Source organism: Myxine glutinosa, chromosome 3, assembly GCF_964187855.1.
Source record: "Myxine glutinosa chromosome 3, kmMyxGlut1.1, whole genome shotgun sequence".
NCBI lineage: Eukaryota > Metazoa > Chordata > Myxini > Myxiniformes > Myxinidae > Myxine > Myxine glutinosa.
This window is the reverse complement of record NC_136263.1, coordinates 160,360,700-160,385,802: the sequence shown is the minus strand read 5'-3', so window position 1 is coordinate 160,385,802 and position 25,103 is coordinate 160,360,700. Positions and strand designations below refer to the sequence as shown.

The 25,103-nt window shown below is 43.7% G+C and overlaps 1 long non-coding RNA gene across 1 annotated transcript; it reads left to right on the top strand.

Moving 5' to 3' along the window:
• Nucleotides 1-2,634: 2,634 nt before the first annotated feature.
• Nucleotides 2,635-12,901, top strand: LOC137418396 (uncharacterized). The gene is made up of 3 exons (XR_010981902.1): nt 2,635-2,756; nt 11,116-11,191; nt 12,810-12,901. It is a non-coding gene; the product is annotated as an uncharacterized LOC137418396 (long non-coding RNA).
• The last annotated feature ends 12,202 nt before the right edge of the window (nt 12,902-25,103 follow it).

Below are 25,103 nucleotides of genomic sequence, written 5' to 3'. Positions count from 1 at the left end.
TCTGCATCTCCCCTTGTTATAACCCCCTTGCCCGCATTACTTCTTCGACCAACTTTAGCCAAGTCTTTCTCGATCTTCCCCGTCCTCTACTTCCTTCTACATTCATTTCCATCACTCTTCTCAACCAGTCACTTTCAGCCTTCCTCAACACATGACCAAACAATCTCAAACTGTTTCTCTTCACAGCATCCATCACAGGCTCTATTTCCATCATCTTTCGCAATTCATCATTTGTCTTCCTCTCTCTCAACGATACTCCACACATCCACCGAACCATTCGCATTTCCACCCTTTCCAGCCTTCGTTGCTGCTCTACGTTCATTACCCATGTCTCGCTCCCATAAATCATAACACTTCTCACACATGCAGCATGCACCTTTCCCTTCAGCTTCAACGACACTCCCCTCCTCGTCAGCATGCCACTCAGTTCCCGAAACTTCTTCCATGCACATCTCACTCTAGCAACCATTGCCGAGTCTGATCCACCTTCTCCATTCAGCATGTCTCCTAGCATGTCATTCAGCATGTCATTCACAAAATGTTTTCACACCTTCCAGCTTCATGCCGTCTCCAAGATCTAACTCAACATTTCCTCCATCTGCAGCTCCCTCTGTGTACACCTTACACTTCAATGTAGCTGCCACACTGGTTAATGACCATCTCAAACCACTACATTTTTGATGAACCCACTCAGCGCACATTGTACATTGAATGGAATTCACTCCGACACCCTTCATGCACACAGCACACAGCCACTTCCCAGTTCTTTCCACCTCACCACATGCTTTACCACTCGCCATCACCGTCGTTTTTCTGATATTCACCTTCAGACCTTTTGTCTCCATACATTCCTTCCACTTGATGCAAAGATGAACATATATTATGTATTATGATATCATCATAACATATATTATGATGCAAAGATGAACTGATTATATTTTGGCATCAACGGTTAGGATTGAGGTGATTTTGGTGACGTCAGAGGTCATGTCAGGTAAAAATGTGATAACTTGAGAACAGCTGAATGTATTTAAAGCAAACTTGGTACAAGTAATATAATGATGTAGTAATGTGGGTGGAGGCATATCAGTCGACGTTGTGACGTCGAAGAGTGTCGTTTTAAAAAAATTTGTTGTAATGAGCTCTAGTTTAAAGACTCAAAAACTTCCTTGACTGCAGAAATGTCTTGTCAGCATTATTTTACTCTTGGGCAGGTTGCTGCTAACCTGTCCTCTGGCGAACGTTGCTGATAATGCCATCAGTCCAAGAGACTGCCGTGATCATCGAGATAGGGAATTAGAGTTTGAGGCAAAGTAATAGTAACATCTGACCAGTATATTTGCGAGATGCTCTTGTGGTCTAATATATTTGCATGGAATTGGGACCCCAATTTCTGTTTGACACCGGAGAGACTGAGGGTTCATTCAACATCTTTGTGTGCTGTGAAGCCAAATGTCCACCTTCAATATTTTGCAGTAACCTCTGCGGTTACCTTTTTCTTCATGGACGATGCTTATACCAAAGCAAATATAATGATGGTTTTATTTTCTGCCATCTTAATATCTCATATTTATTAGTCTTCTGGTTTCACTGAAGGGGACTATAGGTTAGTTATCCATCTGTCTGTCCAGCTTACCTGTGCTTTTCCAGACAATTTTCCCATCCCCTTCAACATATTCAACTGAAACTTGGTACATGACTTTACTTTGATAAGTTACAGGCCAATTTTGTGTTTTGGGGCGTTTCGCCAATTTTTCACCGAGTTATGCTCTTTTGGACTTGGAAAAATCACATATTATTCATGTTTCAGTTTTCCAGACTTTATTCCCTTACCCTTTAACATATTAAATTGAAACTGGGTACATTGCTTTATTATGATAAGTTACAGAAACTGGTGTTGGTGTTGGCTTAGCGGTTAGGGTGCCGGCTCGGGATCCTAGGATCCTGGGTTCGAATCCCGGTCGATCGCTGAATTAACGCCAGGGGGATTGACTCAGCCTGTCATCCTTCCGAGGTCGGCAAATTGAGTACCATCTTGCTGGGATGAATGATCACGGTGTGTACCCCGATTTAGAATAGGTACACCGTATCCCTGCGCATCGTAAGAGCGTGACCAAGAGTTGGCGTCAGGAAGGGCATCCGGCCATAAAAACATTGCCTCAAACAGGGAACCATGATTGTCATGGGGCCCGCAAGGCTAGCCCCTGCTCTAGCAGGGAAAATGGCCTTAAAACGATCATTCATTCATTCATTTTCACAGAAACTGAAACTTATTCAGTAGCTTTGTATATCTAAAACAATATGTCCCACTGTATATGGCTCACAATTGCTGAGTGCTTGGAACAAGAACATTAATTGTGACTAGTAGGGGACATGTATTGCAAAGCAATTCTCGCTCTTGTTTAAATTTTATTTTTACCACTAATCGCATGGATAATCTTGGCATAATTCTGAATATAAGCTGCTGCTCTACCAACAGGCATTTACAGAGCTGCTTGTAAAGGGATTGTCACCTTTCCCACTACAATATTCAAGTAACCGTTGTCTGCAGGTGGAGACCTTTTTTCTACACCCAACGATGCTTGCATCATTTTGACTGGGCTGCCTGATTCCGATGCGCCGCTGTTAGCCGAGGCCCTGCTGAACACCAACAGCCTGGGCAGCCTCTATGCATTGCTCAAAACAGCCTCCTTGCCTGTAGCCATTCACAGAGCTGCTTGTAAAGTGATTATGAAAACGGCAAAACATTCTGACTGGTAAAACATGGTTTTTATTTGAATCTCACTTGTGTTCAGACTATTGGAAGAATTGTTTGCATTGTTATTTTCTTTTTTTCAGCAAGGAAAGGATTAGTCAAGTGCTTGATAACTGAAGGCAGTAGTTTGAAGATGTAGATTTGGAGTTTCTAGAAATTAAGTTGTAAGAGAATGAACATAATGTGTTGACAAACACCCATTTGGCTCATGGATAGATGATGTATAATAGCTTGCACAAAAGTAAATAATTCCTTGAATACAAAAATAATAATACAATTCTCATCTCGAAGAGCAATTTGAATTTTTTTAAATTGTGCAATCGCATCCCTGAGGACCCTGAGAATTAGTTGAGGACCTGATCATTCAACATCAGGTTTTTACATCTAAAATGGCCGCCAGTCGGCCATATTTGATCACATCGTGAACCAAAATGATGTGCATATGCACACCATCATGTATTGTATTTGTGTCAAGTTTGAACAAAATCCATCCATACATGTCCAAGATATGGCTGCGGACACGCAGACGAGATCCAATCCACAAGCCCCCGTTTCGGAAGAAGTCCAACGGGCTAATAAATTTATATGGTAACTGATCCTCCGTGTCGCGAGAAAGGGAATAAACCATTTAAAGTATTTACCTCTTATTTATTTTGACTTCTCTTGCCGCCCACACAGTTCACTACTTTTGTGCTGAAATTAACGATTACATTCATTCCAAGTAGAATCAGTAGTTGTACCAGGATACATCCTCAGCTATGATAGCACAAACGTATAATGTGCAATCTCTTCCGTTATGAATAGTATTAAAGTTGTGATCCAAAGAGTACGATTAATCTGTATGTGCCGACAAACTCAGCAAAGGCGCAAACGTGAACACACAACTTGGGAAGCAGGCAGTTGCTCTCATGAAGCATCGTTTGTCTGGCACGTCATGAGGTGAGACCAATATGGTGGAAAACCTCTTTAGTGTGCGTCTTCACAGACATGCCAATGATCAACAGAAAACAGCTCTGAGTTTGCCCAGCAAATCAACGTCAGGTCAGGGGGTGAACTGCGAAGTAAAAGTATGGCTGTGCGAGCTGTGGTGAAAAGACTAAAATGAGAATTGCGTGAGGAGAACAAGAACAATCATGTTCAACAGAAACTCACCTGCAGTGAATTATAGGTACACCTGTTGATACGACTGACGGTTGGACCAGATTATGTTTGCCGATTACCAAGATTTATTGTTCTTGACATACAAAATTTAGCCTCATGGCAAGATGCCAAAGGGTGAAATGGGAATATATTGGTCATGGGGGCATAGTTGGATAAAAACAAGATAATTAACCTAGAAGATGGATCTGAGACACAAGAGGGCTGGGTTCGGTAGGGTTAATGCGGATATAAAATAATGTGTATCGGGATGGGGGATAACAAGATTGCAGTACACTAGTTTGATTGCCGAGAGGCCGGGCAGAGGGAATGGACCATCACCGGAAGGCAGTTCCACAATCGGGAGAAAATTATTCTGGTGGTAGAAACCCTGGATTTGGGAGTTTATCCAGGCAGAGATTACTGGAAGAACAAGTGTATCCTGGAGGAGCTTGGTAAGATTGGAGAGCTTGAAACAGCAGGGGGAGCTTGACCGGAGGTGAGGAAGTATAAAAGAGATTACTAACCTGCTTGCAATGTGAGAGGAACAGGCTCTGTGCTCCAGCTTCATTGTGCAAGATGCCAATCATGTTGAGAGCTTGAGATTCTACAAAATCCCAGAGGAGACATCTGATGCTGTGCTGTCAGACTTTAAGAGAGATGAGTATAACATTGAGCTTTGGTTGAAGGCCTGGTTGTGTGCATGTGCATTGTGCATAGTGTGATCTTTTTCAAAAGTAATGACTTGGAACGATGGAAGATTTTCATCGTAAAATTACCCTGTACATTCACAAGCCCCAGATGTGTCCTTCCCATCAGTGTTCAGAAGCATCTAATCCAGATACACAGTACATTCACTAGTAGCGATCTGTCGAGGGTTTGTGCAGCACACGTCTGTCCACTCGGGCCTTGTACACTGGCCCACATGGTCGGGAATTTGCAGTAAGAGCAGCAGCCCATTCGGCAAGCGAAGAAAGTTCTCCCAAGTCTTTTGTTGTGCCGAGGCTCGGGGTATTTCACAGGTATTTTCCAAGTATTTTAAGTTTCGTTTCGAAGCTTAGTGAGTCATTTTAGGTAAAAAAAAATAAATCCCTGTCTTGTTTACATAAAAATGCAGTAAAACCCTGACATTTGTGGGTTCGACATTTGCGGAACCCGCGTATTCACAGTTCATAAAATGTGACCTCCTACATTTGCAGTCATGTGCTTCGCATATTCGTGGTTTTTCGTTGGCGCAAAAAACATTCCCCCACCAGCCGCGCACATGACACAGTTCCAAAACTATCTTCCACAAGCCACGCAAAAAACATTCCCCCACCAGCCGCGCACATGACACAGTTCCAAAACTATCTTCCACGAACCATGCAAAAAATATTTCCCACCAGCCGCGTGCATAAAAAAGAAAAGGAAGATGCGGTTTTCTGTATTGTCTTAAGAAAATAGACATTGAGATTTAATTGCATAATTTGAAACGTCCTGGCATCACAGTCCTTGTGTTAGAATTTCATTTAATTTTAGATCCAAAATATAAGTACATTCTTACTTCCTGTACCATGAACCAGCCTTGCTGATCGACACAAAGTTTACATTTTGGGGATATTGCCGATCAGTGATGCTTTGGTTAATACTAAAAGAAAAAAAGGTGAAACATCAGTTTAAAAAAGCGGTTGAAACGGCGACTATTTCCTGGATCAAGACGCACTTTGTAGACCAAGCAAGATCGAAGCAAAGCAAACAGTTAGTTTTCGATAAAGTAACATGACACTCATGGCAAAAGAGTGAGCTAACCTTTTGGAATGGTTTACAGTGTTTTTATTTGTTATTTAAAATGAAACTGCAATGCATTCGTGTTCTTAAACTTTAAAAAAAAATCCTTTATGAATCACGAACCTCCAGGAACATATCCCCCTCTTACACATTGAAACAATGCCCCGACATTTGCGGCATTTTCCAGGAACGTATCCCCCGTGAATGTTGGGGTTTTATAGTACTTTATTTCGCCCCAACATGGCAGTTTCCTGGGGTTTCTACGCATGTGCACTGAGCATTCCAATGCAGAACTTTCAACTTTTAAATGTGACCTCGTTTGGAAAGTCCCGTATTGATTGAAAGGAACTGTAGCCAACATTTTTGTGGAATCTATTTAAATAAAGGGAAGGTGCTGCTGTAGAATGAAGTGAGTAAGGTGTTCTCTGCTGTCTAAAACATGAGGAGAATTAGAATGGAAGATAAAATAACAAGAACTTGAAAGTATGAATAATTGTCATCTCCACCACCGAAGCTGGATGGAGGTTATGTTTTCACCGCTGTCTGTCTGTCTGTTTTGTTTGTCTGTTTGTCTGTGAACAAGACCTCTCCAAAAGTTGTGGACGGATACAGGCGAAATTTGGTGGAGAGGTCCCTTAAGTGACAAGGACGAAATGTTTCGATTTTGGTGAAGATCCAGATCCGGCTAGTGTAATTTTTTAAATGATTCTTCACCATTGGGAGATGGGGCCAAACCGATACATAGCAGGATATTTAAACAACGTTGTGGACGTATTCGGACGAAACTTGGTGGAGAGGTTGTGTGTGTGACAAGGAAGAATTGACTCAATTTTGGTGAAGATTCGGATCTGGATTGGAGAATTTAAAGTGATTCTTCACCATTGAGTGGTAAGGTGAAAACCGATATATAGCACGATATCTCAAAAATTATGGACGGATTTGGATGAAATTTGGTGGACACCTTGGGTGTGTGACAAGGACTAATCGATTCGATTTTGGTGAAGATATGAATATGGATTCGTATACGAGAATTATTTAATTATTTAAGTGATTCATCACCATTGAGAGATTGGGTGAAAGCGAGATATAACATAATGTTTAAACAAGACCAAAAGTATAACAGTGGTGTCGCCGGGCTTGTGAAATATTATAAACCACAAACACATATGATTAGCTTTTTAAACAGTCGCTAATGCTGTTTATAACATTAAAAAAAGAAATTTGGAGGAATCCCGACATCCATAAGGTAAGTTTTACTTACATAACTGAGCGAAGATCGACTGTAATCTATATACCCCACAAAAGTTGAAGGTGTGCTCATTTACCAAGCAGATAGCTAGCGCTTGCCAAGCCAGCCGTTCCTTCAGGGTTTTGAATGGAGTGCTTGCTCGAATGCTTAAACCACTTGGCGATCTCTCCACAAGAACCTTGGTAAATGAACATACACCCAATGTTCTTCAGACCTGACCAAAGATCGACTGTAATCTATATAACCCAAAGAGGAATGACCCTTTCTGCAGCTCCCATAGTGAGTGGGTGTAGGCCTACTAGTAAATTAAAATCTGTCAATGGAGTCAGCCGTCGTAATGGCATCATAGACGTAATGGACACAAAACTGCCGCTACTTTAATATGTAGAAGATGATATATTTTAACTTCCAGTTCGTTTGCAGTCACTACGAAGGGATTAGTGTTACGATTAGATTTACCATCATATTGACGTTATATTTCGAAAATGATATTGCCATTAAAAAAACCGAGGCTAATTCCTTACTTTTGCGATTTATTAATATTAGTGCCGAACACCGCTTATCATTGATTCATGAACCATACACCGCTTCAATCCATCAACTTTGTATTCATGGTATTGGGATTATAGTGTTATGGTCATATTTACTGTATTATTATTATTATTATTATTATTATTACTAGGGCATGCCCGTACTATATCTATATCTAAAATTATATCCCCCCCTCTATTTACATGAAATGGTTTGGTCCATGAAATGTTTTGGTCCATTCGCAACGCCAAAGCGAACGGCGAACGCTTTACATGAAATGGTTTGGTGCATGAAATGTTTTGGTCCATTCGCAACGCCAAAGCGAACGGCGAACGGCTTGCGAGTACAGTGACAATCCCCCCGGGGTTTTTATTAGTTTTAAAACATAGTTTAACGCCAACATAGCGCCAACATAGTTTGCAAACGTGAAATAAATGAATACGCTCTCAAATGTGCCATCCGAGGCAGAGTGTGTCCGCCACGTTCGGCACACGCGATAGCTCGCTGCTCTCTGATTGGTTGAATCGTTTTTTGGACATAGCTCGGTAAGTAATTGTCCGATTAATATGAAACCTTGAAAAGGCACATCCTCGGGTCCCCAGCAATATACCTGGCAAGTTTCAAGTATATCGGACCCGTGGTTGTCGAGAAACAGCGGTCACAGACAAACAAACGTACAAACGTACAAACAAACAAACACACAGAGATTACTGGAATTATAGATAGATTACTAGCCGAAACCCGTGGAACATCCACGGAAGGGAGGATGTGGTGTATGGATAGAGTGTACCATTATGGATGGCATAGGGGATTTGCTTGTCCGAGTAAGAGTTAGGAAGAAAGATGAGAATGAAGAGTGCGTATATGAACAACGATCGCCGACACCGGCACAAATGCATGCTCTGGATTGTCCACTTAGTGGACGGCTTGCTTTCGCCTTCGCCTGTCCAATCAGCGGACGGCTTGCTTCGCCTTCACCCAGCAGACGCCAATACGATGGCGTCGTATCGGCAGTTAATCGGATGCTTTTGGGCCCCAACGTCGGCTAATTCAGATTTTTCGAGTATGGCTGTACGTGATAAACAAAGAGTGCGGTTCGTAGATCGTAAATCCATTAGTGCCGTGGGCATCGGGTCACTGGGTGCGGCGTAAAAGGGATAACAAAGTCGAGTCCTTACGCTATTATTATATAGATTATTACGAAAACGATACTACTGAAACAATACACGACTGTATTAAGAAACCTCGGCTTAATTTGCCCAAAGCGGTCTGTAGATGAGGCATAACACCTAAGGCCTATACCTACCGTTTTGTTGGAAGAGATGTAACGCCGATGCTTTCAATATTTGATGCTTATTTTAACAATTGGTTTGTTTGTGTTTCACACTGAATGAAAAACGTAAACGTAGAGCATGGCGATTGTGATATATGACAGTTTCGACGATATGTTCAGCATGAACGGCATATAAATCAAAATGGCGGAGTGTGGAGAGTCAGCCGCTGTACCGCAGTAACGACATCAGATGTAATCACATCACCCTGTCATATGATCAGATCCTCAGCTCTGATTGGTATACGTTTGAGGGGACATACATACATACATACATACATACATACATACATACATACAGACGGACAAACACTGTTCTGGATGGCTTTGCCCGATGGGCTATGCCATAAAATGTTGTGGATAAGTTGTGACTAAACTTGGGGGGACAAGTTGGTTCGGTGACAAGAACAAACAATTTGATTTTGGTTCAGGTCCGAATCCAGATCCGGCCTATCAGTGGGATACAAAACATAAACTGTTCAGCCTGGCTGGGTTATGTGCTCTACTGCATGCCGTTCTAGTTCTATACTGTATTGTCACCCTCTAAATAGGAACCTCACAAAATAAAGAGAAACCTCATAAATATTATAACCTCCCACCCACTCGCCTGCCTTCTGCAGATTATTGAATGAGCCCTTTCAATACTCTCTTGGCCAGCCAGCTATCTCATATCTAACTCCAACACAACAGAGCAAAATTATGGATAAAATAGTACAATTTAATGTGGAGATATTGAGCAAAATATGTCTTTATCCAAAAAAAATTTCATCTTGGATAGTGTTGCGGATATGAGGATTGCATTTTTTTGATTGTGTTGTATTGTATTGGAAATGGTGATGAACATTGTTTGGATATGGCCCCTCCTGCCTCCAGAGTTGTGTAAAGGTAAAAAGGGCGTCTCGGTAATTAGTCCATAAAGCATCCACGTCAGCCAATCATAGAATACCCCTGTTCAGTAGCTTATATCTTATTATGTGTTTTAGAGTAAGGCCTTGTCTTCCATTAGAATAATACTCCATTGCACCGAGTGAAAAAGAGATAGATTCCCTTCATTCCCATTCCCAAAAACCTCCATTCCCCCTTTCGTCGATTGGCAATTACATCCCCTCCAATTGCCGCCATTGACCACGAGGCAGGGTCGGAGAAGAAAGGCGTGTCTCCACCTCGTCATAAAGGGGAGGAGTGAGCCAGCCCCACTCAACCAACCATGAACAAGGGGTTTGGCTAGAGAGGGCGGAGGAAGAGCGATCGGGGAGGTTCGCAAAGGTTGAGGGGCGGGGCCTATATAACCCGCCGGCGGGGCGTTCCCCGTGGAGATAAGTCCAGCAGTTGAGACAAGGAGGGAGGAGACAAGAGCTGGGTCGTCAGAGCTGAGCTGCGTGCTTGAGCCACCGAAACTGCATCTACAGCAGCTCGAGCCACCGAAACTGCATCTACAGCAGCTTGAGCCACCGAAACTGCCTCTACAGCAGCTCGAGCCACCGAAACTGCAGCCACAGCAGCGTGGGGCCTGGACGGCAGTTTGGAGCAGGGCCGCGAAGGAACGGCGGCTGCCCAACGAGCCGATCGTGCTGCAGGACCAGTTGGACCTCCCTATCCCGCCAGCCATCCACCTGCCATCCCTATCATCATTCCCCGTGTAAGTGTGTTCGTAGTCTGTCTTTTGTCTTGTCCCTGGGAATAAGTTAAGCCTGTTAGATAAGCTAAAGATTTCACTGTGTCACCTGCGTCTCATGTCCCTGTAAATAAACGTGACTGCTTTCTTTTTGCTTATATGTGTGAATAATAATAAACCCAGTTACTCTTCTGTACGTCTTCTTCCTCTTTGCATTCGGTCGCTTTCGAGTTTTCCAGATTGAGCAGCTGCGGTGCGATACGGCCAACGTTTGGGTTGAATCGGGTTTTAGTCGGGGAATAACTGTTCGGTCGCGGAGCCTCCGCTCGGCAAATATAACATCTAATCCGCGGTCTGTAACAATATATTCTACTGAAGCACGTGGTGCTACGCGCGCGACTTGCTACCAAGGAGGAAGCGGACAACGTGGTAAGTTTATAGTTCTTTATTCCAAAGAGGTCACTGTCGCACTGGCGCGCTCCGGGCTGCGCGCCCGGTGTATATCCTGAGGCCACGCCTACCCCTCGGGCGTGGCCGCCGCCCACTTGGTGCGCGGAATGATGTCACCATGCCAGTGGGCTTTCGTGTACGCCACACTACCATGCTTTTCTGTACTGCAAAAAATAACAAACTTTCATTGAAGCAAAAAGCAGTTGTGTAAGCAATCAAGATGTACTGGAGCACTTTTATAACTTGTCTTTGTGTTTTAATTCCTTGTAATTTCTTTTCAGCATTTGTCGCAAACTGCAGCAGACAGGTGGTGTGGACATTCTTTTCGACTTTATTTCTGTTTCTCACAATTTCCAGGTAAGCCAACTACCGTACAATATTGTCAAATAATTGTGCAGTTGTTTGCAATAAAATGTTTGTGATTTTATATGGTGAACTGCATCCCCACATTCTCTTTCCAGCGATTGGTAAATCTCCTTTGAGAGCACTGACTTGTTGGGTTATGCAAATGAGGCATTTGCTCAAAGTTTCCTCCATGTGTTGTGGTGTCACAAATTATTACCCTGCGCATGTGAAGCGAAAAGCAGGCTTTAGAAATTGGCTCGTGTCTGTCCGGATTATCGGTTTACGATTGTCAGTTTATGATCGAGGAACAACTTATTTAAATCAAATGCCATATTTCGAACATGAATCGGGAAACTACCCTGTAGTTTTACAGTACCTTAACTCTGAATTTGTCCCCATTGCTCATGTGCAGAGAGGAGTGAGATATTAACTTTACTCTGCAGTGAAACAAAATTAAAAACAATTCCATCAAGGAAACTTAATGTTTTTAAGGACATTATAAAGACCAACCAACATGAATCACTAAAGTCCTTGCCACACAGATAATTAATGATGGCTTACATATACACGTCATTTTCTTTCGAGATCAGATCCAAGATGGCCGACTGGCGGCCATTTTGTTACTTAAACGTGTCCCCAACCATTTATTGAACATGCATGGTCCGATTTTGTTCAAACTTGGCACAAGCAGAGTACATTATGGCATATATGTGCGACTCACCATATTTTTCGATCTGATCAATGGCCTACTGGTTGACTGGCGGCCATTTTAGTTGTAAAAATCCCGATATTGAACACGTCCCCAACTATTTCTCGGACATGCATGGTCCAATTTTTATTCAAACTTGGCACAAATACAATACATGAGTATACTCATGCAAAATATTTTGTTTTGCAATCCGACCAAAGATGGCCGAATGACGGCCTTTAACTTCATACAGCAAAATTACTAAAACCATGGGGGCTATGACATTTTATGTCTTTTTCTTCTTGTTTTTATGCGTTATATACACATATACTTGTTGTGCCTGCACTTGTTGTATTGTATACACACATTTTATGCACGACATCGTGTACAGTGGTATGTTGTATACACTTGTCTTGTGCATGACATATTGCACATATTTGGTGCACACACACATACATGCATGCACACGCACACGCACACACACAAACACGTTAACGGAGGTGGATAACTTGAGACCCGCTAGATATCTGTTCCATCTCCTGAGGCCCACCCCCCACATGTGGGGATACCTGGCAAAAACAACTTGCATGCATACACACACGAAGGTGGATACATCGAGACCTGGGAGGGGCTCCGTTCCACCTTCTGAAATGCGCATTTGGAGCTAATAACCAACGACACACTTATATCTGTAGATATTCCATAAATAGAGGAATGGATGCATTTTCTATAAATGTGGATAACTAGAGCATTGCTTTTGTGATGTAGATATTTACAACGGATATCAGCAGTGTTATAATAGCCGTTATTTTTATTATGTCGATAGCCTTATTATAAGCTGCATTATTGAAGATGATTGTTGGAAATTCCATTTTATGTTTGTAGGATTTTCTTTAATTTGCTTTTGTGTTCAGGCAATGATCAACAAATTTTTGTATTCAGGCAATGAAATTGGCACTAATGGCATTGAAGCAGTTGTTTACAAGAATTGAGGATTTGATACCAACGTTCGAGAAGCAGGCTCGTGCATCTGTAGCCAGGCAAGTGTTAGCCGCGTCTGAATTGGGAAACCATGAAAGTGTCATTACAGAGCATGAAATGATAATATTGCTTCTTCTTTAAACTTTTATTTTGCCTTATAAGTACTGTATTTGTGTTGTTCTTTGTGAATGCATATTCGACTGGATTGTAAATTTGGCCTGATTGGCATGGGATGGAATTGGAATACAAATTTGGTCCGTGAGTTGCATCATTGCTGAGGTGTGCCTCTGCAGTTCCCCTTATCACTAGGGCATGAATTTGAAAACGATTAACAATTTGCTGGCAATGATGACCTGTCCTTGGCAAAAGGCACTGCGGGATTTTTAACGGGGGCCATTCATCAATGCTCGCAAACAGCTCCCGTCCTTAATGTGTCTTATCAATGAAAGGCAATTATGATGCAGCACCCTGCCTGTGAATCTCCAATCCAACATTTTGTAATAAAGTGAACAATTAACCCCAGAATAGACAATCCAAAGAATGGCACTTCCTCTATGCAATCCTGTTGTACAATGTAATTAATCATTACATTAACTAGATGGTATTCTTAGAATACTTGCCCTGCGCAGTCAACTTGGTGTGAGCCAACTCTTCTGTTTTGGAACGTTTTTGTTTTTTTCTTTGATCCAATATGGCTGCCAGACCACATGAGCGATTACATCATCAATTTATATTCTCTAATGCAATTGTTGTGTAAATCACGCTCAATAAATTTCAAATTGATCAGACTAAGCGTTGTCCCTGTCAAATTATGACGTCATAATTACGACACCAATGACGTCATCGTTAACAACCTATTCCCCATGCGGTGTTCTTTACAATGAGCCACGTTTTAAATTTTTGATATATATAGGAGATATAGAGGTGTAAGGTTTTTCCAATATGGCACCTGTACCACGTCACCTATTACATCATAATTGTCATTAAAATATTCCACAGGGGAGGCGCTCCTATGGTGAAAATCGCATGTCCATCAGACCAACAGTTGTAGAGAAAAATAAAATTCATACTGATCGGATGAAGCGTTATACTTGTCGAATAATGACATCATAAAAAAAGCACTGATGACATCATTAGTATATCTTATTCCCCATGGGGAGTACTTGACAATGAGCATGTTTCAACTTTTTCCATTGAGTGGTTTGGGAGATAGAGGTGTGAGGTTTTTCCAATATGGCGCCTGTACCACGTGACCTATTACATCATAATTATCATTAAAATATTATACAGGGGGAGGCGCTCCCACTGAAAATTTCGTGTCAATCGGAACAAGAATTGCCGAGAAAAATTTTTTATACTGATCAGATCAAGCATTGTACTTGTCAAATTATGACGTCATAATGAAGGCACCGATGACATCATCATCATCAACATATCTTATTCCCCATGGGGAGTTCTTTACAATGAGCCATGTTTCTATTTTTCCTATGGAGCGGTTTAGGAGATATCGAGGTGTAAAGTTTTTTTCAAGAGGGCGTCTGCACCACGTAACCTGTGAAGTCATAATTATGAGTAAAAAATATTCTACAGGCGCAGGTGCTCCTGATGGTAACATTTCGTGTCAATCGGACCAACGTTTGCCGAGAAAATGAATTTTTTAAACGCACACACGCACGTACGCCACACATACACACGTACACAACCGAATGCCTAACCCTGATTTTCGCGAGCGCAGGGTAATGAACATGGCATCCATCCATCCACCTTTCGACACTTGGTCGAGCGCATACCTCCACCAGGCTGAACAGTTTACGTTTTGTATCCCACTTATAGGCCGGATCTGGATCTGGGCCTCAACCAAAATCGAATCGGCTTGTTCTTGTTATCTACCCATCTCATCCACCAGGTTTTGTCACAATCCATCCAAAACTCTTTGAGATATTGTACTACATTTCGTTCTGGCCCGATCTCTCTGTTGTGAAGAATCAATTTTAAAATTCTCGTATTTGGATCCAAATCCTCACCAAAATCGAATCAATTCGCCCTTGTCACACACGTAATCTATCCAGCAAGTTCGGCTGAATCTGTCCATAACTTTTGTTGAGATATCCTGCTCAGACAGACAACAGGGGTGAAAACATAACCTCCATCCACCTTCGGTGGTGAAGGTAATTACCAGTTTCATTTTTTATCAATTTCCTTGTTTTGTGCATTTGCATCATCAGTAACAAGTGTAATATCCTATTTCAACATTTGTAAACAGATTTCTGCTGCTGAACCTGGATTTATTGAAGGACATGAATGTGCAAGGCAGCCAGAAGTCACTGTGGAACATCCCAGTTGGCAAGTTACATTTTTTATTATTTTTTAAAATTTTGTATACAAAGTCAGAATCATTGAAATCTCCTGCGATGAAGCTAACTTCGAGGGCCTTTCACTCACTCACCGCAGGCAGGTCGGTGGTCTTTCTGTCTTCTACCGACTCCTCTCCGGCCTTGCTCCCCCAGCTCTCTCTGTGCTCTGTCCCCCAAATATTCCTACAGGTCGCACAAGATCTGCCAGCAACCCTCTCATGGTTAAACTGCCAAAATCAAGACTCTATTCACCTTCACTCTTTCATTCCTCTTTTCTCCCGCCTCTGGAACAAACTCCCCCACTCTCTTCAATCCCTCCTCCCTCCAGGTCTTTAAAACACCTGTTCACCACCATCTCTTATCTTCCCCCATCCAAAACCTTGATCTCCTCTACCCCCGTTAATTCACCCCAGATCCACTTTTGTTTTTTGAAATACCAACTTCTTTCTTTCCTGGAAGTTCTAGCAGTGTCCATATGTTTTATACCTTTCCCACCCCCTCACCCCCCCCCCCCCCCCCCCCCGCCTTCCCATGCCTCCTCGCCCCGAAGCCCTCTCCCTCCCACAGATCTCCCGATGTCCCTGTTCTCTGCTGTTGTTCTTGTGTGCTTCCCTCTCTCTCCCCATCTCCCTTTATTGTATGTTTTGTGTGTCCTTTTGTCTTTTTTGTGATTGATGTCAGCTCTTTCACGAGCCTCGATCTTGCATACAAAAAAGAAAAGAAAAGAAAAGTCCAGGCTCGTTTACCACGTTTACCCACTTAATTCACGACCATTGTGAATGCATGTATGTATGTAATGCCAACCTCTGTCTGACTTTAGTAAGTCATAGAAAGTCATGGAATTCCTTATTGGTGTCCCACCAGAAATAGGTGACTGCCACTCAACTCAGAGTTCCCTCCTCCTCCCTATTCGTGAGATTTTACACCCTCTGATTATTATTTTACTGCTTCCAAACCTCAAGAATAACATCTGCTGATTGGCTTGAGGATTGTGATGACGTCATGGCATGAATGAGGATTGCGATGGATGGCGATGACATCATAGCATGAATGCTGTGGAATAGTATTTTGGGCCAGGGTACAGAATATGTTTGAGGCGTTTTATACATGTACCACGTCAATAGAAATGTCAAGGAAAATTTGATAACTTAAGAGATAACAACGTTTTATCAATCAATTTGTTTGTTTAGGTTCAAAACCCAATTACTCACCTATTTTTAAAGCAGAGTTTAAATATTGGATAAATGGTTTGATGAAGTTTTGTAAAACTGTTTTAAGTTGATGTCTTCCCTGAGGTGGACAAATATGATGATCAGTGACAATTCTTACAAGTTATAAACCCTTCCTGGAACTTTGATATTGTGATGTAATTTGGGAAATGTTTACAGGAAGAGTGCATTGTGGGTGGAATAGTCATTCTTATCACTAACCTCTCAACTTTTGTTTTCCAGAACTGTCACAGATCAAAGCAAGGTCAGATTTCTATCAAAGCCTCCTCCTTATTGCCCTTCACTTTCATCTGAATTTGTTTGATATTTGTTGATATTGATATTTGATTTGTTGTTGATATTTGTTGTCTGATATTTGCTTGTTGATGTTGTAGATTTGTTGATATTGCATTATGTTTCTTGAAATGTGGTTGCTTTAAAATGGTTATCAGAGTATTTGCAATAATGCACTTAAGATTGTGAATGTTATTACTTTGCTACCGTAGAATGTGTGAAGTGGAATTCCAATCCATGAGAACTTGAATCCTGTCCAAATGTGCTTTTAAATATCTACCAAGAAACTTAGATAAATATCTGCAAGGAAAGGTAGACATGGAGGCCATTTGGCCAATCACGCTTGTGCTTTACTCACACCCCACACCCACCCAGTTATGTTAATTTAATAATTTACTGAGGTGGGGCTTTGAAAATGTTATCATAACGAGATACTCACAATTGTCCAATAGATGCCTTTTTTAACATAAAAGTACATATCATTTCGTAAGAAAAAATTTTTCCTTCCTCGTTTAAGAAACCTGGATGCTCTGCTGAAAAATGTAAAAGTTGGTGTTTTTTGGACTGTTTGTGATTTTCTTGTTCTGATAACTTATCTTCTTTGTACTAACCCCATTCTTACCATCAGCCTAATCTAGACTTAACATCCGCATACTTTTATTGTCTACTTACGTACCGTACTCCATTTAATCTCAAGACATAACTACCCTGTGTTTGTGAAGCAAAAAGCAAGGTTAGCCGTGGCATACATGCGCATCTGCATTTTTAAAATTAATTTCCTTGGCAACCGTTGGTCCGATTCACACAAAATTTTACCATACCAGTGCCTTCGCCTGTACATTTTTTTTTTTTTAATCATGATGTCATAGGTCATGTGGTGCAGACACAACAACAACAACAACATGCATTTTAAGGCCATTTTCCCTGCTGGAGCGGGGGTTCGCCTTGCGGTCCCCATGACAATCTTCTCCATCTTGCCCTATTTTCTGCATCTCTCCTTGTTAACCCCCTTGCCCGCATTTCTTCTTCCACCATCTTTAGCCAAGTCTTTCTCGGTCTTCCCCGTCCTCTACCTTCTTCCACATTCATTTCCATCACTCTTCTCAACCAGTCACTTTCATCCTTCCTCAACACATGACCAAACCATCTCAACCTGTTCCTCTTCACAGCATCAATCACAGGCTCTATTCCCATCATTTTTCGCAATTCATCATTTGTCTTCCTCTCTCTCAACGATACTCTGCACATCCATCGAACCATTCGCATTTCCACACTTTCCAACCTTCGTTGCTGCTCTACGTTCATTACCCATGTCTCGCTCCCATAAATCATAACACTTCTCACACATGCAGCATACACCTTTCCCTTCAGCTTCAACGACACTCCCCTCCTCATCAGCACGCCACTCAGTTCCCAAAACGTCTTCCATGCACATCTCACTCGAGCAACCGTTGCCGAGTCTGATCCACCTTCTCCATTCAGCATGTCTCCGAGGTAGCAAAATGTTTTCACACCTTCCAGCTTCACGCCGTCTCCAAGATCCAACTCAACATTTCCTCCATCTGCAGCTCCCTCTGTGCACACCTTACATTTGAATGTAGCTGCCACACTGGTTAATGACCCTCTCAGACCACTACATTTTTGATGAACCCACTCAGCGCACATTGTACATTGAATGGAGTTCACTCCGACACCCTTCCTGCACACAGCACAGAGCCACTTCCCAGTTCTTTCCACCTCACCACATGCTTTACCACTTGCCATCACCTTCGTCTTTCCGATATTCACCTTCAGACCTTTTGTCTCCATACATTCCTTCCACTTGTTCATCTTTTCCTTCAGTCCATCCATACTTTCCGCAATCAACACCAGATCATCTGCATACAACAACTCCCACGGTAAACCCTCCTTTACGTTCTGAGCCAGCACCTCCATCACAGCTACAAATAGTAGTGGACTTAGTACCGACCCCTGATGCACTCCCACCTTCACCTCAAACTCACCACTGTTCCCGTCCTTCGTCCTTACAGCTGTGCGCGCTCTTTTGTACATTGCCATCACTACTCTGATCAACCATTCCTCCACTCCTAACTTCCTCATTGCCCATTTCAATACTTTGTGTGGAACCCTATCGAATGCTTTCTCCAGATCAACAAACCCAAGAAACAACTTCTTGCTCTTCTCCATGTACTTCTCCTGCAACTGCCTCACAATAAAAAGCGCATCTGTCGTTCCTCTTCCTGGCATAAATCCAAACTGCATTTCGTCGATCTTCACTTTCTTCCTTATCCTCCTCTCCAACACCCTTTCTAATACCTTCATTCCATGCTCCAATACTTTATCGCTCCGTACGAGCCACACTCAAGAGGGTCACCTTTCCCCTTGTATAGAGGGACGAGGGTGCTCAGTTCCCAAGCCACTGGAATGCGGCCTTCTTTCACCGCCAGATTACAGATCTCTGTCATTCTCTTCACACCCCAACTTCCTGCTGCCTTCAACATATCTCCCACAACTCCTGTCGGCCCTCCTGCTTTTCTACTCTTCATTGCTTTTATCGCTTCCTCAACTTCCTTCTCAGTTATCTTCTCTGCCGGTCCGAAAACTGGGTTACTCTCTATGTTGCCATCCCATTCATTCTCTGTATTCAACAGCATTTCCATATATCTTTTCCATCTTCCTTTAATTCCATCTGGGTCCACAATGATTTGTCCCACTTCATCCTTCAAGCAACTCACCCCCATCACATCACACCTCTTTCGCTTTCTGCTTTGCAATCCTGAATACTGCTCTCTGACCCGCTTCCGAATCCAAGCGTTCTCCAAACATTTTCCTGCATGCCTCCTGCGCCTTTGCTACCTCTTTCTTTGCAGCCTTCTTTGCTGCCTTATAACTTTCATGCTCTGCTGTTACTGCTCCCGTACCCTTCGCCTTCTGCCACTCCTTGAACTTCTTCCTCTTCTCGTCAAACCTCTTTCCAACTTCATCATCCCACCACCATGTTTCCGAGTGCCTCGGTGGTCCTTTTGTCCATCCACATACCTCACCAACGGCTCCCAACAGACTAGCTTTCATTGACATCCAACCACTTTCAAGCTCAACCACATCATCCTCTACCCTACTCAGCCTCTCTTTTAAAGCCTCCCTTACTGTCACCTCTTTCAACCTCCACACCTTCATTCTCGGTTGGTACTTCACCCGCCGAGCTCTCCTCGCACCTTTCACCCTTATGTCGCAGACAACCAAGTGGTGCTGTGAAACAGCCTCCTCCCCCGGGATCACCTTTGTGTCCCGGAGGTGCCCCCTATCTCGCCTACGCACCATCAGGTAGTCAACGGTTGTCGTCGACCCACCTGACGTGTATGTAACAAGCTTATTATCCTCTTTCTGGAACCGAGTATTACAAATCAACAAATCAGCTCCATCAGCAAACTCCAAAATCTTTTCACCTTCTCCATTTCTCACACCATATCCGTAACCCCCATGAATTCCCTCAAAACCATCCATACTCCTTCCCACATGTCCATTTAGGTCTCCTCCAACCACAACAACTTCCTTATCGTTCACGTTTTCCATCAGCTTCTCTATCGCACAACAGAACTTGTCCTTCTCTTCATCGCTCCGACCAACCTGCGGAGCATATCCCGAGATGACGTTCACCAAGAGCTTTCCAATCATCATTTTCACCATCATCAACCTGTCACTCACTCTTGTCACACTCACCACACTGTCTATGAACTCCTCAGAAAACAGGACACCAACACCATTTACGCCCTCCAGGCACCCTTGCCACGCAAACTTGTATTTCTGTCCCTGCCTGCCCTTCACCATTCTCACACCACTTCCCTTCCATCTCATCTCTTGCACACAACATATGTCCACTCTTCTTCTGACCAATACTTCCACCACTTCTCCTGATCTCCCTGTCATTGTCCCAACATTCCATGTCCCAAACCTCAGAAACCGATCTCCACTTCGGGCTTTACCCTGCCCATATGTAGTTGTAATTGTCATGGTTCGCTTTTTGAGGCAATGTTTTTATGGCCGGATGCCCTTCCTGACGCCAACCCTCTTAGTCGTCTCTTTGGACACGCAGGGATACGGTGTACCTATTCTAATCCAGGGTATACACTGGGAAACGTTTAAAACATGGAAATTCTGGGGGGGTGGGAGGGGCATAACGGCTGCGGGGGCCCCGTCAGCACCACGCCACGTTTGCCCGGTCAGCACCACGGCGGCCCGGTCAGCACCACACCCTTGGAAAGGACTTCGATGCACGTCAGCCCAGAGCCTGGCGCGAAGTCCAAGGACATCAGCCCGTTATCCGAAAACAGCTCTGGTTGGTGCGAACCACTCGGTCAATGGCGCGAACCTGGTCCCGACACGCCCTTGCTCTCTAGGCCCCGATGAAGGCCTCGCTGGGTGTTCTCCAAACGGGCAAAATCGCCCAAGTCGCGCTGGATTTCGGCAGTGGAAGCCTTGCTCGCTCGGCCCCGATGAAGGCCTCGCTGGGTGTTCTCCAAACAGGGGCAGAATCGCCCAAGCCGCGCTGGATTTCGGCGGCGGAAAGCAGCCATGAAGCGACGATATTCGGTCGGGCTGTAATGCGAACACCATGGCGGCCCGATCAGCACCACACCCATGGAAAGGACTTCGATGCTGTGGAGAGATCGAAGCAAGCCTCCTTGCTCGAGCGGACCGGAAGCGGAAGCCACGTGATAGACACAATCTTGGAAAAACGTTACACCTCTATATCTCTGAAACCGCTCAACAAACAACAAAAAAACAACATGCATTTTAAGGCCATTTTCCCTGCTAGAGCGGGGATTAGCCTTGCGGTCCCCATGACAATATTCTCCATTTTGCCCTATTTTCTGCATCTCTCCTTGTTAACACCCTTGCCCGCATTTCTTCTTCCACCATCTTTAGCCAAGTCTTTCTCGGTCTTCCCCGTCCTCTACTTCCTTCTACATTCATTTCCATCACTCTTCTCAACCAGTCAATTTCATCCTTCCTCAACACATGACCAAACCATCTCAACCTGTTCCTCTTCACAGCATCAATCACAGGCTCCATTCCCATCATCTTTCGCAATTCATCATTTGTCTTCCTCTGTCTCAACGATACTCCGCACATCCACCGAACCATTCGCATTTCCACCCTTTCCAGCCTTCGTTGCTGCTCTACGTTCATTACCCATGTCTCGCTCCCATAAATCATAACACTTCTCACACATGCAGCACATGAGCATACACCTTTCCCTTCAACTTCAACGACACTCCCCTCCTCATCAGCGCGCCACTCAGTTCCCGAAACGTCTTCCATGCACATCTCACTCAAGCAACTGTTGCCGAGTCTGATCCACCTTCTCCATTCAGCATGTCTCCGAGGTAGCAAAATGTTTTCACACCTTCCAGTTTCACGCCGTCTCCAACATCCAACTCCACATTTCCTCCATCTGCAGCTCCCTCTGTGCACACCTTATATTAGAATGTAGCTGCCACACTGGTTAATGACCCTCTCAGACCACTACATTTTTGATGAACCCACTCAGCGCACATTGTACATTGAATGGAGTTCACTCCGACACCCTTCCTGCACACAGCACACGGCCACTTCCCAGTTCTTTCCACCTCACCACATGCTTTACCACTTGCCATCACCTCCGTCTTTCCGATATTCACCTTCAGACCTTTTGTCTCCATACATTCCTTCCACTTGTTCATCTTTTCCTTCAGTCCATCCATACTTTCCGCAATCAACACCAGATCATCTGCATACAACAACTCCCACGGTAAACCCTCCTTTACGTTCTGAGCCAGCACCTCCATCACAGCTACAAATAGTAGTGGACTTAGTACCGACCCCTGATGCACTCCCACCTTCACCTCAAACTCACCACTGTTCCCGTCCTTCATCCTTACAGCTGTGCGCGCTCTTTTGTACATTGCCATCACTACTCTGATCAACCATTCCTCCACTCCTAACTTCCTCAACGCCCATGTCAATACTTCGCGTGGAACCCTATCGAATGCTTTCTCCAGATCAATAAACCCAAGAAACAACTTCTTCCTCTTCTCCATGTACTTCTCCTGCAACTGCCTCACAATAAAGAGCGTGTCTGTCGTTCCTCTTCCTGGCATAAATCCAAACTGCATTTCGTCGATCTTCACCTTCTTCTTTATCCTCCTCTCCAACACCCTTTCCAATACCTTCATTCCATGCTCCAATAACTTTATCACTCGGTACGAGCCACACTCCAGAGGGTCACCTTTCCCCTTGTATAGAGGGACGAGGGTGCTCAGTTCCCAATCCACTGGAATGGGGTCCTCTCCTAGGATCCTCGGGCCCCGCTGAACTCTAACTGAACTCTATCTGGCTCCCAGAGCCTACCTGCGGCCTCACCTGGCCGACAGACTACCAGTGGCGGAGTGCCCCAATAACCATACGCACCAATTAAGCCACACGCCCAGCCATTCCCAGTCTCATGCACCCTCCAAAGCAACAACTTGCTACTACTGGCACCACAGATGTCAATATCCAACAAATTTACCTACTCCCTCTACCTTCTGTCGTTCCTCTTCCTGGCATAGATCCAAACTGCATTTTGTCGATCTTCACTTTATTCCTTATCCTCCTCTCCAACACCCTTTCCAATACCTTCATTCCATGCTCCAATAACTTTATCGCTCGGTACGAGCCACACTCCAGAGGGTCACCTTTCCCCTTGTATAGAGGGACGAGGGTACTCAGTTCCCATCCACTGGAATGCGGCCTTCTTTCACCACCAGATTACAGATCTCTGTCATTCTCTTCACACCCCAACTTCCTGCTGCCTTCAACATATCTCCCACAACTCCCGTCGGCCCTCCCGCTTTTCTACTCTTCATTGATTTTATCGCTTCCTCAACTTCCTTCTCAGTTATCTTCTCTGCCGGTCCTAAAACTGGGTTACTCTCTATGTTGCTTTCCCATTCATTCTCTGTATTCAACAGCATTTCCATATATCTTTTCCATCTTCCTTTAATTCCATCTGGGTCCGCAACAATTTGTCCCACTTCATCCTTCAAGCAACTCACCCCCATCACATCACACCTCTCTTTCGCTATCTGCTTTGCAATCCTGAATACCGCTCTCTGACCCTCTTCCGAATCCAAGCGTTCTCCGAACATTTTCCTACATGCCTCCTGCGCCTTTGCTACCTCTTTCTTTCCAGCCTTCCTGGCTGCCTTATAACTTTCATGCTCTGCTGTTTCTGCTCCCGTACCCTTCGCCTTCTGCCACTCCTTGAACTTCTTCCTCTTCTCGTCAATCCTCTTTCCAACTTCATCATCCCACCACCATGTTTCCGAGTGCCTCGGTGGTCCTTTTTGTCCATCCACATACCTCACCAACGGCTCTCAACAGACTATCTTTCATTGACATCCAACCACTTTCAAGCTCAACCACATCATCCTCCACCCTGCTCAGCCTCTCTTTTAATGCCTCCCCAACTGTCACCTCTTTCAACCTCCACACCTTCATTCTCAGTTGGTACTTCACCCGCCGAGCTCTCCTCGCACCTTTCACCCTTATGTCGCAGACAACCAAGTGGTAATGAAACCGCTCAATGGAAGAAATTGATACACGGCTCATTGTGAAGAACTCCGCATGGGGAATTAGTTAACGATGACATCATTGGTGCTTTAATTATGTCATCATAATTCGACAGGGACAACGCTTAGTCTGATCAGTTTGAAATGTATTGAGCGTGATCTACACTACAATTATATCGGAGAATATAAATTTATGATGTCATCGCTCATGCGGTCTGGCAGCCATATTGGGTCAAAGAAAAAAAAACCTGCAAAAACAGAAGAGTAGGCTCGCACCAAATTGACTGTACAGGGTGAGTATTCTATGAATACCATCTAGTTTGCTCAAGTGTTTTAAAGATAATCTGAGGTCTTCAGCATAAATAACCCTTCTACAGATCCGATACCTTTTTCTTTTTTTTTCTTTTTTTGTATACAAGGTATAAAACATATGAACACTGCAAGGACTTCCAGGAAAGAAGTTGGAATTTCCAAAAAAAAAAAAAAAGGTGTATCTGGGGTGAATTAGCAGGGGTAGAAAAGATCAAGGTTTTGGATGGGGGAAGATAAGAGATGGTGGTGAACAGCTGTTTTAAAGACCTGGAGGGAGGAGTGGGATTGAAGGGAGTGGGGGAGTTTGTTCCAGAGGCGGGAGAAAAGCGTGAAGGTGAGCAGAGAGCTAGATTTTGGCAGTTTAACCATAAGAAGGTTGCAGGCAGATCTTGTGCGACCTGAAGGAATATTGGGGGGACAGAGCACAGAGAGAGCTGGGGGAGCATTCTGGCTTGGCTTTTATTATAAATTCAAAGACCAATATGATCTCATGTT